Below are 11,834 nucleotides of genomic sequence, written 5' to 3' on the forward strand. Positions count from 1 at the left end.
AGTAGCTCATTGGCTGCACGTGCTTGACCTACTTGCTCTGCCCCGGTATAAACAGTTTGCTTGCTTAACACAATTGCTATTGCGCCATTCCAGTGGACGCAATTGAAACAGCAGTTTATTTTATTGAAAAATTGCAGCGCATTTTTATACTTTACAAAATTATTATTAATTTTTTATTTTTCATTTTTCATTTATTTTTCAAAATCATCTCGCGGGCCGGATTAAACCCGTTTGCGGGCCTGATCCGGCCCGTGGGCCGGACGTTTGACACCCCTGGTCTAGAATGTCATTGTATGCTGTAGCGTTAAGATTTCCTTCACTGGAACTAAGGGGCCTAGCCCAAACCATGAAAAACTAAACTTTACAGTTGACACTACGCACTCGGGCAGGTAGCGTTCTTCTGGCATCCGCCAAACCTAAATTTGTCCGTCGAACTGCCAGATGGTGAAGCGTGATTCATCACTACAGAGAACGCATTTCCACTGCTCCAGAGTCCAATGGCGGCGAGCTTTACACCACTCCAACCGACACTTGGCATTGGGCATGCTGATCTAAGACTTCTGTGTGGCTGCTCGGCCATGGAACCCCATTTTATGAAGCTCCCGACTAACAGTTATTGTGCTGAAGTTGCTTCCAGAGGCAGTTTGGAACTCGGTAGTGAGTGTCGCAACCGAGGATAGATGATTTTTACGCGCTACGCGCTACAGCACTCGGCGATACCATTCTGTCAGCTTGTGTGACCTACCACTTCGCGGCTGAGCCGTTGTTGCTCCTAGACGCTTCCACTTCACAATAACAGCACTTACAGTTGACCGGGGCAACTCTAGCAGGGCAGAAATTTGACGAACTGACTTGTTGGAAAGGTGGCATCATATGACGGTGCCACGTTGAATGTCATTGAGCTCTTCAGTAAGGTCATTCTACTGCCATTGTTTGTCTATGGAGATTGCATGGCTGTGTGCTCGATTTTATACACCTGTCAGCAATGGGTATGGCTGAAATAGGGGTTTCCACATACTTTGGTATATATAGTGTACTCCTAACCTGCCAGAAAAGTCATTTATGAGTGGTTCGTTTTTGGAAGCTGCGAGCAGGAAGAGGGTGAGTCACAACTATGTAACCCGTTTGAGAGGAAGATCCGTTACTTGAGAGGAATCATGTAGTAACCAAAAAAGTGTTAAACAAATCGAAATATATTTTAGATTCTTCAAAGTAGCCACCCTTTGCCTTGATGACAGCTTTGCACACTCTTGGCATTCTCTCAACCAGCTTCACCTGGAATGCTTTTCCAACAGTCTTGAAGGAGTTCCCACATATGCTGAGCACTTGTTGGCTGCTTTTCCTTCACTCTATGGTCAAACTCATCCCAAACCATGTCAATTGGGTTGAGGTCGGGTGATTGTGGAGGCCAGGTCATCTGATGCAGCACTCCATCACTCTTCTTCTTGGCCAAATAGCCCTTACAAAGCCTGGAGGTGTGTTGGGTCATTGTCCTGTTGAAAAACAAATGATAGTCCCACTAAGCCCAAACCAGATGGGATGGCGTATCGCTACAGAATTCTGTGGTAGCCATGCTGGTTAAGTGTGCATTGAATTCTAAATAAATCACAGACAGTGTCACCAGCAAAGCACCCCCACACCTTCACACCTCCTCCTCCATGCTTCACGATGGGAACCACATATGCGGAGATCATCTGTTCACCTACTCTGCGTCTCACAAAGACACAGCGGTTGGAAACAAAAATCTCCAATTTGGACTCATCAGACCGAAGGACAGATTTCCACCGGTCTAATGTCCATTGCTCATGTTTCTTGGCCCAAGCAAGTCTCTTCTTATTATTGGTGTCCTTTAGTAATGGTTTCTTTGCAGCAATTCGACCATGAAGGCCTGATTCACACAGTCTCCTCTGAACAGTTGATGTTGAGATGTATCTGTTACTTGAACTCTGTGAAGCATTTATTTGGGCTGCAATCTGAGGTGCAGTTAATTCTAACTTATCATCTGCAGCAGAGGTAACTCTGGGTCTTCCTTTCCTGTGGCGGTCCTTGTGAGAGCCAGTTTTATCATAGTGCTTGATGGTTTTTATGACTGCACTTTTAGAAACTTTCAAAATTCTTGACATTTTCCGGATTGACTGACCTTCATGTCTTAAAGTAATGATGGACTGTCGTTTCTCTTTGCTTATTTGAGCTGTTCTTTCCATAATATGGACTTGGTCTTTTAGCAAATAGGGCTATCTTCTGTATACCACCCCTACCTAAAATGCATTAAGGAAAGAAATTCCACAAATTAACTTTTAACAAGGCACACCTGTTAATTGAAATGCATTACAGGTGACTACCTCATGAAGCTGGTTGAGAGAATTCCAAGAGTGTGCAAAGCTGTCATCAAGACAAATGGTGTCTACTCTGAAGTCTAAAATATTAAAATATATTTTGATTTGTTTAACGCTATTTTGGTTACTACATGATTCCATATGTGTTATTTCATAGTTTTGATGTCTTCACTATTATTCTACAATGTAGAAAATAATAAAAATAAAGAAAAACCCTTGAATGAGTAGGTGTGTCCAAACTTTTGACTGGTACTGTACGTGTTCGTGAGAGTCTCACCTCAGATTAGTGTGTAGCCCAAACTGTTTGGACACTACAGACAGAAGTTGTCAGATCAGCTGTACTGACTTTAGACGAGTCACAAGACCCTTGTGGGGGTCGTAGAGCAAAATAGAGAACACCATCGTGTTCGTGTAAGCCAAACAATTCGGACGCTACTGGCGATTTGGTGAGACGACCGATTTTCGGGATGTCTCATGATCTGACAAACAGCACTCTAGCTTTGTCACCTTTCACCGTAGATGCGGAACGTCGGTGGATTGAGACGCATCCAATGCCAAGAACAAATATCTCTAGCTTAATCTGTGTCACGGATCCCCCCGGTACTGCTGCTCATTCCATTCACCGAAGGTATACATCGCCAGCCTTCTAGGTGTCACTGAACTAGATCATTACCACGAACCCCGGACTGTCTTGTCTCATTACGCACACCTGGTTCCCATTCCCCCTGATTAGTATGTGTATATATGTGCCCTCTGTTCCCCATTGTCCTTGTCGATAATTGTCCCATGTCCATTGGTCTCGTGAATACCGTGTATTGTGCTCTTGTTGTTTACGGGTCTCGTCCCGTGTATTGTGTAGAGGTTACACCTCACTCTTTGTTTGGGTTACATCCCTTTGATATATATACACTGCTCAAAAAAATAAAGGGAACACTTAAACAACACATCCTAGATCTGAATGAATGAAATAATCTTATTAAATACTTTTTTCTTTACATAGTTGAATGTGCTGACAACAAAATCACACAAAAATGATCAATGGAAATCAAATGTATCAACCCATGGAGGTCTGGATTTGGAGTCACCCTCAAAATTAAAGTGGAAAACCACACTACAGGCTGATCCAACTTTGATGTAATGTCCTTAAAACAAGTCAAAATGAGGCTCAGTAGTGTGTGTGGCCTCCACGTGCCTGTATGACCTCCCTACAACGCCTGGGCATGCTCCTGATGAGGTGGCGGATGGTCTCCTGAGGGATCTCCTCCCAGACCTGGACTAAAGCATCCGCCAACTCCTGGACGGTCTGTGGTGCAACGTGGCGTTAGTGGATGGAGCGAGACATGATGTCCCAGATGTGCTCAATTGGATTCAGGTCTGGGGAACGGGCAGGCCAGTCCATAGCATCAATGCCTTCCTCTTGCAGGAACTGCTGACACACTCCAGCCACATGAGGTCTAGCATTGTCTTGCATTAGGAGGAACCCAGGGCCAACCGCACCAGCATATTGTCTCACAAGGGGTCTGAGGATCTCATCTCGGTACCTAATGGCAGTCAGGCTACCTCTGGCGAGCACATGGAGGGCTGTGCGGCCCCCCAAAGAAATGCCAACCCACACCATGACTGACCCACCACCAAACCGGTCATGCTGGAGGATGTTGCAGGCAGCAGAACGTTCTCCACGGCGTCTCCAGACTCTGTCACGTCTGTCACATGTGCTCAGTGTGAACCTGCTTTCATCTGTGAAGAGCACAGGGCGCCAGTGGCGAATTTGCCAATCTTGGTGTTCTCTGGCAAATGCCAAACGTCCTGCACGGTGTTGGGCTGTAAGCACAACCCCCACCTGTGGACGTCGGGCCCTCATACCACCACATATACATACATACATATATATATATATATACACACACACACACACACACACACAGCGCCCCCTATCAGTCATCTAGTGTATATATAAATCATTGGTTCCAGCTAGTCTCTCGAGCGAGACTGCTTACTTCCGCAATCGTTGAGGTCTGGCTCCAGCCACCTGGTGATGTTGGAAGTGGTGGCTTATCCATCCCCATCTTCAATTATCAAATCAACAACACTAAAAGAGAGTTTGTTCAGACTGCAGTTCAAAATTGGATGGTGGAATTTATTTGACATTCAGTTTTGTAAAATAAAGGCGACACCAGGCAAATTTCACACCAAACAATACAGAAAGTTGACTGGAATTCAGCAGAGCATGTCGTTCTTTTCGTATATAAAAAAAAAGAAAAGACAAAAACGATCGAAACAGAATTAAATTGAAGGGCTTCTCCAACACAAAGAAACAAAATCCCAAACAGGAATGCATTTCAAATGCTAAAAGACGTCCTCTTCAAAATGTCAATGTCATGATGTATGTAAAATACTATTCACAATTTTCCGTCAAGAAACTGTGCTATAGCCACCAACTCGCTACAAATCATTTAAATGGAGCATTTACAAGTTTGATCATACATAATCACATGTATTCATTCTCAAAACTGTAACAAATGCCCCTAAAATACTGTTGAAGGTAAATTCAGTGCTGACACCTCTCAATCTGTGATCTTCAACCCTTCACACTTACACCTATAGAGGGCACTGAAGTGTTCACACAAGCCTCAGATCACTTCATATTGGGTGGTGCAGCTTTAACACTATGGCAGGCATATCAAAAGTCCTTTTCATATAATATATGAACGGTTATATACACACATTTATATAAGGTTTTTCCTCGTACAAACCAAAAATATTTGGTACCTGACAAAAACTACTTAAAATGACATTAGTGCAAATGTCATAACACGTCGGCTACATTTCATGAAAATAAAAGTTCCTACAGCTACCAGATGGTGACAGCGTGCAAGCCTAAGCGTGCGTATAAAGCTTCTACATCAAGTGCTATGTCTGTTCTCTTCAGTATATGAATATCAAATCACACATCCGGTGAGTGTTTATGTCTCCGACATACACAACACCTTGCCCACCCTGTTCCCTGACTTGGTAAGGTTGTTGTGTAACAGATCATCAGGCAGAGCAAGGTGAGGGAGGGTAGGCAAGGTCCAACCAGGGTAGGCAAGGCCCAACCAGGGTAGGCAAGGCCCAACCAGGGTAGGCAAGGCCCAACCAGGGTAGGCAAGGCCCAACCAGGGTAGGAAGGTGGGAAGGAGGGAAAAACTTGGAGTGGTAAAATAGTGAGCCAACGTTAGTGACCTAAAGAGGGGAAAAGGTGAGTGAAATATAGCCCAATTGGACTATATTGTGAAGTTGAATGAGAGTTAATGAAACTTCTAATATTATATTGTGGCTGTGTTTGTCTTACGCTAAATAGATGTACAGTATAATGACAGTCATCTGTCAAATAGCTGCATTTTGTTGTTAATCTAACTCAGTGGCCTTGTGGTTAGTGTCCGTCCTGAGATTGGAAGGTTGTGAGTTCGATCCCCGGCCGAGTCATACACTAAACACTAGAAATGGGACCCCAATGAGTCTCTGCTTGGCACTCAGCGTTTAAGAGATAGATTGGGGGTAAAGCCCTGCGATAGACTAGCGTCCTGTCCAGGGGGGTGTACTTGTACATCAACCTGCCTCACGCTACAGAAACAGGAGATAGGCTCCTGCTCCTATGAGCCGTTCCGGCTAGCACAAGCCAAGGCTCGTGCAAGTCTACTTACTTATTTTGATGCTAAGTGAGGTTTAGTATGGCATCACTCAAGTCTGCATCAGATTTCATATATGAAATCCTATTGGATTAATAACCATGAAATGTACTTGAATGAAATTAATTAACAATGAAATGTTAATGAATGACGTTTAAGACCAAACGTAAGCAGCAGGCAACAAATAGATGAGAGTTCGTTAAGGGGGAGGTGTTGGATAGTGGCATTAGGGAAAGTCCAACAGTTAACCAGCAACCTCTATCATGGTGAAGTCGTACATATTAGCCACTTGAGGATGAATAGTCTTTAGCTGTGTGTGAGGTGGTGTGCATGAGCGAGGCTCAGAGGCAGCAGGGGCTGGCAGACTGTTGTAGTTCTGACTGGAGTTGTGACTGGAGTTCAGCTGCACATGCTGTGGATGATGTTGCTTCAGGGGAGGCGGCAGACTGCTGGGGCTGGCGATGCCTGAGATATGACTCCCCTGAGCCCTGTGACGGACCTGCCACCTGGCCATCCAAATACACCCTGTCCACTGTGTCAGTCTGCTGGGGGCATGGGGCCCTCTCCTCTGCCTGGCCCTCAGGATCTGGGTCAGGGTTAGCAGGGGAGGAAGAAGGGCTGGCTTGGCTCCCTTCAACAGGAGCACCGTTCTGAATCACTGGTTTGTTCCCTTCAGCCGCACTGGCCACTGGCTCTCCTTGCCCAGCCTCTGCTGGGTTGGGATTGGCTGGTAGAATGTCCTGGGCGGGTGCAGCGGTGGCATTGGCGGGCTGTGATTGGCTCTTCAGCTGTTTGTGGCAGAGGGGGCAGGTCTCCTGTACATAGAGCCACTTCTTGAGGCAGCCAGCATGGAAGAAGTGACTGCAGGGGGTGATGACGGCAGACTTCATGTCCTAGGAGGAGAGACAGCATACTGGTTAACTACTGAAGGACTATGGACAACCACAGAAGAGCCCGCTACAATGCCTGATGATGCGTTTCTGATGAGTGGAAGTATATCACAGTTACACATCCTTATTCAAACTAAACTATCATTTCTCTTTTGAAATGTTTACGCAGAACTAGTGTTGCAAAATTACAGTAGCTTTCCCAAAATTCCCAGGTTTTCCCCAAAAAATGGTTGGAGGTTCCCGGAATCAGCAGGGAATAAGCAGGAAATCTGGAATACCCAATCAGGATTTCCGAAAACCTGGGAATGTAGAGAAAGTTACCAGAATTTTACAACCCTATGCAGAACCCATTTCATATCCGCATTGTCCCCTTCATACAAGCAGAGGGCTATAAAACAAATGTATCAAACCAATAATGTCGGCCTCTCAAACAGCATGCACGCACTCACACTGGACAAACACACACACACACTCCGTCACCTGGTAGCAGATGGCACAGATGTCATTGTACTGCTCCAGCTGCAGGTCGGAAGCAGTGGGCAGGCTCTTGATCTTGTTGACGGCGTCTCGGCGCAGCAGGAAGCTCTGCCAGCCCAGCTGGGCGCGCAGCCACACGTTGTAGTAGGAGTGGATGAAGATGATGGTGGAGCCCATCACCGTCCACTCCCCGAACACCGTCTCCGACACGCCGTAGGCCACCACCACCAGCGCCACCAGGAACTCCAGCAGCCGGTAGGTCCCGTTCACGTAGTAGATGACGTCGTCCATGTTCTCCACGGGCTCCTTACGGAACTCCTCCACCATAAAGATGATGTAGATGAGCAGGGTGCCCAGCACCTAGGGGAGAGGGACATTGAGTGTGGGTGCTTTGTTTCACTTGTTTTGACACTAAAGGTCCCTCTCATGTTGGGACAAGCGGTTGAGGGTCAAGGGTTAGGACCACAGGTAATAAATATAACAAAAGTAGTGAGGTCTGCACCCTTCCTTTTCTCTATTACAGATAGTCAACGCACCAGAATCTTAGAATCTTCTAAAGGTCAACGCACCAGAATCTTAGAATCTTCTAAAGGTCAACGCACCAGAATCTTAGAATCTTCTAAAGGTCAACGCACCAGAATCTTAGAATCTTCTAAAGGTCAACGCACCAGAATCTTAGAATCTTCCAAAGGTCAACGCACCAGAATCTTAGAATCTTCTAAAGGTCAACGCACCAGAATCTTCTAAAGGTCAACGCACCAGAATCTTCTAAAGGTCAACGCACCAGAATCTTCTAAAGGTCAACACTCCACAATCTTCTAAAGGTCAACGCACCAGAATCTTAGAATCTTCTAAAGGTCAACGCACCAGAATCTTAGAATCTTCTAAAGGTCAACGCACCAGAATCTTAGAATCTTCTAAAGGTCAACGCACCAGAATCTTAGAATCTTCCAAAGGTCAACGCACCAGAATCTTAGAATCTTCTAAAGGTCAACGCACCAGAATCTTCTAAAGGTCAACGCACCAGAATCTTCTAAAGGTCAACGCACCAGAATCTTCTAAAGGTCAACACTCCACAATCTTCTAAAGGTCAACGCACCAGAATCTTAGAATCTTCTAAAGGTCAACGCACCAGAATCTTAGAATCTTCTAAAGGTCAACGCACCAGAATCTTAGAATCTTCTAAAGGTCAACGCACCAGAATCTTAGAATCTTCTAAAGGTCAACGCACCAGAATCTTAGAATCTTCTAAAGGTCAACGCACCAGAATCTTAGAATCTTCCAAAGGTCAACGCACCAGAATCTTAGAATCTTCTAAAGGTCAACGCACCAGAATCTTCTAAAGGTCAACGCACCAGAATCTTCTAAAGGTCAACACTCCACAATCTTCTAAAGGTCAACGCACCAGAATCTTAGAATCTTCTAAAGGTCAACGCACCAGAATCTTAGAATCTTCTAAAGGTCAACGCACCAGAATCTTAGAATCTTCCAAAGGTCAACGCACCAGAATCTTAGAATCTTCTAAAGGTCAACGCACCAGAATCTTAGAATCTTCTAAAGGTCAACGCACCAGAATCTTCTAAAGGTCAACGCACCAGAATCTTCTAAAGGTCAACGCACCAGAATCTTCTAAAGGTCAACACTCCACAATCTTCTAAAGGTCAACGCACCAGAATCTTAGAATCTTCTAAAGGTCAACACACCAGAATCTTAGAATCTTCTAAAGGTCAACGCACCAGAATCTTAGAATCTTCTAAAGGTCAACGCACCAGAATCTTAGAATCTTCTAAAGGTCAACGCACCAGAATCTTAGAATCTTCCAAAGGTCAACGCACCAGAATCTTAGAATCTTCTAAAGGTCAACGCACCAGAATCTTCTAAAGGTCAACGCACCAGAATCTTCTAAAGGTCAACGCACCAGAATCTTCTAAAGGTCAACACTCCACAATCTTCTAAAGGTCAACGCACCAGAATCTTAGAATCTTCTAAAGGTCAACGCACCAGAATCTTAGAATCTTCTAAAGGTCAACGCACCAGAATCTTAGAATCTTCTAAAGGTCAACGCACCAGAATCTTAGAATCTTCCAAAGGTCAACGCACCAGAATCTTAGAATCTTCTAAAGGTCAACGCACCAGAATCTTCTAAAGGTCAACGCACCAGAATCTTCTAAAGGTCAACGCACCAGAATCTTCTAAAGGTCAACACTCCACAATCTTCTAAAGGTCAACGCACCAGAATCTTAGAATCTTCTAAAGGTCAAAGCACCAGAATCTTAGAATCTTCTAAAGGTCAACGCACCAGAATCTTAGAATCTTCTAAAGGTCAACGCACCAGAATCTTAGAATCTTCTAAAGGTCAACGCACCAGAATCTTAGAATCTTCCAAAGGTCAACGCACCAGAATCTTAGAATCTTCTAAAGGTCAACGCACCAGAATCTTCTAAAGGTCAACGCACCAGAATCTTCTAAAGGTCAACACTCCACAATCTTCTAAAGGTCAACGCACCAGAATCTTAGAATCTTCTAAAGGTCAACGCACCAGAATCTTAGAATCTTCTAAAGGTCAACGCACCAGAATCTTAGAATCTTCCAAAGGTCAACGCACCAGAATCTTAGAATCTTCTAAAGGTCAACGCACCAGAATCTTCTAAAGGTCAACGCACCAGAATCTTCTAAAGGTCAACGCACCAGAATCTTCTAAAGGTCAACGCACCACAATCTTCTAAAGGTCAACGCACCAGAATCTTAGAATCTTCTAAAGGTCAACGCACCAGAATCTTAGAATCTTCTAAAGGTCAACGCACCAGAATCTTAGAATCTTCTAAAGGTCAACGCACCAGAATCTTAGAATCTTCCAAAGGTCAACGCACCAGAATCTTAGAATCTTCTAAAGGTCAACGCACCAGAATCTTCTAAAGGTCAACGCACCAGAATCTTCTAAAGGTCAACGCACCACAATCTTCTAAAGGTCAACGCACCAGAATCTTAGAATCTTCTAAAGGTCAACGCACCAGAATCTTAGAATCTTCTAAAGGTCAACGCACCAGAATCTTCTAAAGGTCAACGCACCAGAATCTTCTAAAGGTCAACGCACCAGAATCTTCTAAAGGTCAACACTCCACAATCTTCTAAAGGTCAACGCACCAGAATCTTAGAATCTTCTAAAGGTCAACGCACCAGAATCTTAGAATCTTCTAAAGGTCAACGCACCAGAATCTTAGAATCTTCCAAAGGTCAACGCACCAGAATCTTAGAATCTTCTAAAGGTCAACGCACCAGAATCTTCTAAAGGTCAACGCACCAGAATCTTCTAAAGGTCAACGCACCAGAATCTTCTAAAGGTCAACACTCCACAATCTTCTAAAGGTCAACGCACCAGAAGCACATTTGTACAAAATAATGTTGCAGGAATGCTGATCTTATCGGTTTCTACTACAGAAACCATTTCAGAACAATCTGAGATGGTGGGTGTCATGGCTTGCTGAAATGGACAACCTACTTGGACTGCACAGGGTTTTCCATATTTCACAGGGAATATATATACTCACAGGTGGCCAGGGAATAGCAGGCACAGATATGGGAGCTTACAGTCCTTACCATGCCCGTCACATCACCATCACCACCATGGACCTATGCAATATATCTCAGCACAAACGGTAAAGCCATCTGCCTTATATATGAAACATTGTTGACGTGTTCTTATGTCATTACTGCAAATAAATGGGTCAAAGGATCCTGTGCACCTGTGGCTAAAAGCAACTTTTGAATTGGATAGACTACAGTGTGTGTGTGTGTGTGTCCACGGCGACAGAGCTTGAGGTGTGTGTACCTGCAGTGAGGTGAGGATGCTGGAGGAGATGATGATGAGCAGCCAGAAGTCCATGTGGAAGAACTGGCAGATCATGTAGGCCATGTAGGCTGGGAAGACCAAAAGGAACAGGCAGAGGCTCACGGCCCGGAAGTGCTTCCACAGGCTCCTGAACAGAGCAACAACCGACAGAGCTTTTACTAGGACAACACCTCTGAGTGGCGTAATAAAGTTGGGTTGAATTTAATCATATAGTTGGGGCATTTTGAACGGACTTCCATGTGAAGTGAGGCCTTTTAAAATTATGCTGCGGATCATTTCATTCTCTCTGTGGATGACACTATTGGCCCTGGTAGACTTGGGAGAAATACCGTATACCGGGTATTTCAAAATACATACGGAATCATTTTCAATACCGTTTCATTTTCAATACCCTCGCGGGGGCTGCGGGAGGTGCGTGTTGCGCCACTGCTTATAAGTTATAAGAAATCAATTATATCCAGGTCAGGGCTTCAGCTATGCATTTGGTTTGCTAACTTGCTAGCTGAGTGGCTAGATGTCAAGATCAAGCTTCTTGGTTACAGCAGAGACATTCAATCCCCTCCTGGATCAAGATCCCTGTTGCCTAAATTGTTTTGTGCTTATTTTTGGTAAA

General features: G+C 44.6%; 1 pseudogene across 1 annotated transcript in view; it reads right to left on the reverse strand.

Annotated features, from left to right (window-relative positions):
• Nucleotides 1-4,452: 4,452 nt before the first annotated feature.
• Nucleotides 4,453-11,834, reverse strand: part of LOC311136384 (RING finger protein 145-like) — a 33,069-nt pseudogene continuing 25,687 nt past the window's right edge. Inside the window, exons 8-10 of the transcript in view lie at nucleotides 11,201-11,393; nucleotides 7,375-7,731; nucleotides 4,453-6,897 (exon numbers count right to left, since the gene is read on the reverse strand). The product of the transcript in view is annotated as an RING finger protein 145-like (transcript). The remainder of the gene's footprint in view (nucleotides 6,898-7,374; nucleotides 7,732-11,200; nucleotides 11,394-11,834) is intronic.

This window comes from Coregonus lavaretus (genome assembly GCF_964263955.1).
Source record: "Coregonus lavaretus genome assembly, chromosome: 10".
NCBI lineage: Eukaryota > Metazoa > Chordata > Actinopteri > Salmoniformes > Salmonidae > Coregonus > Coregonus lavaretus.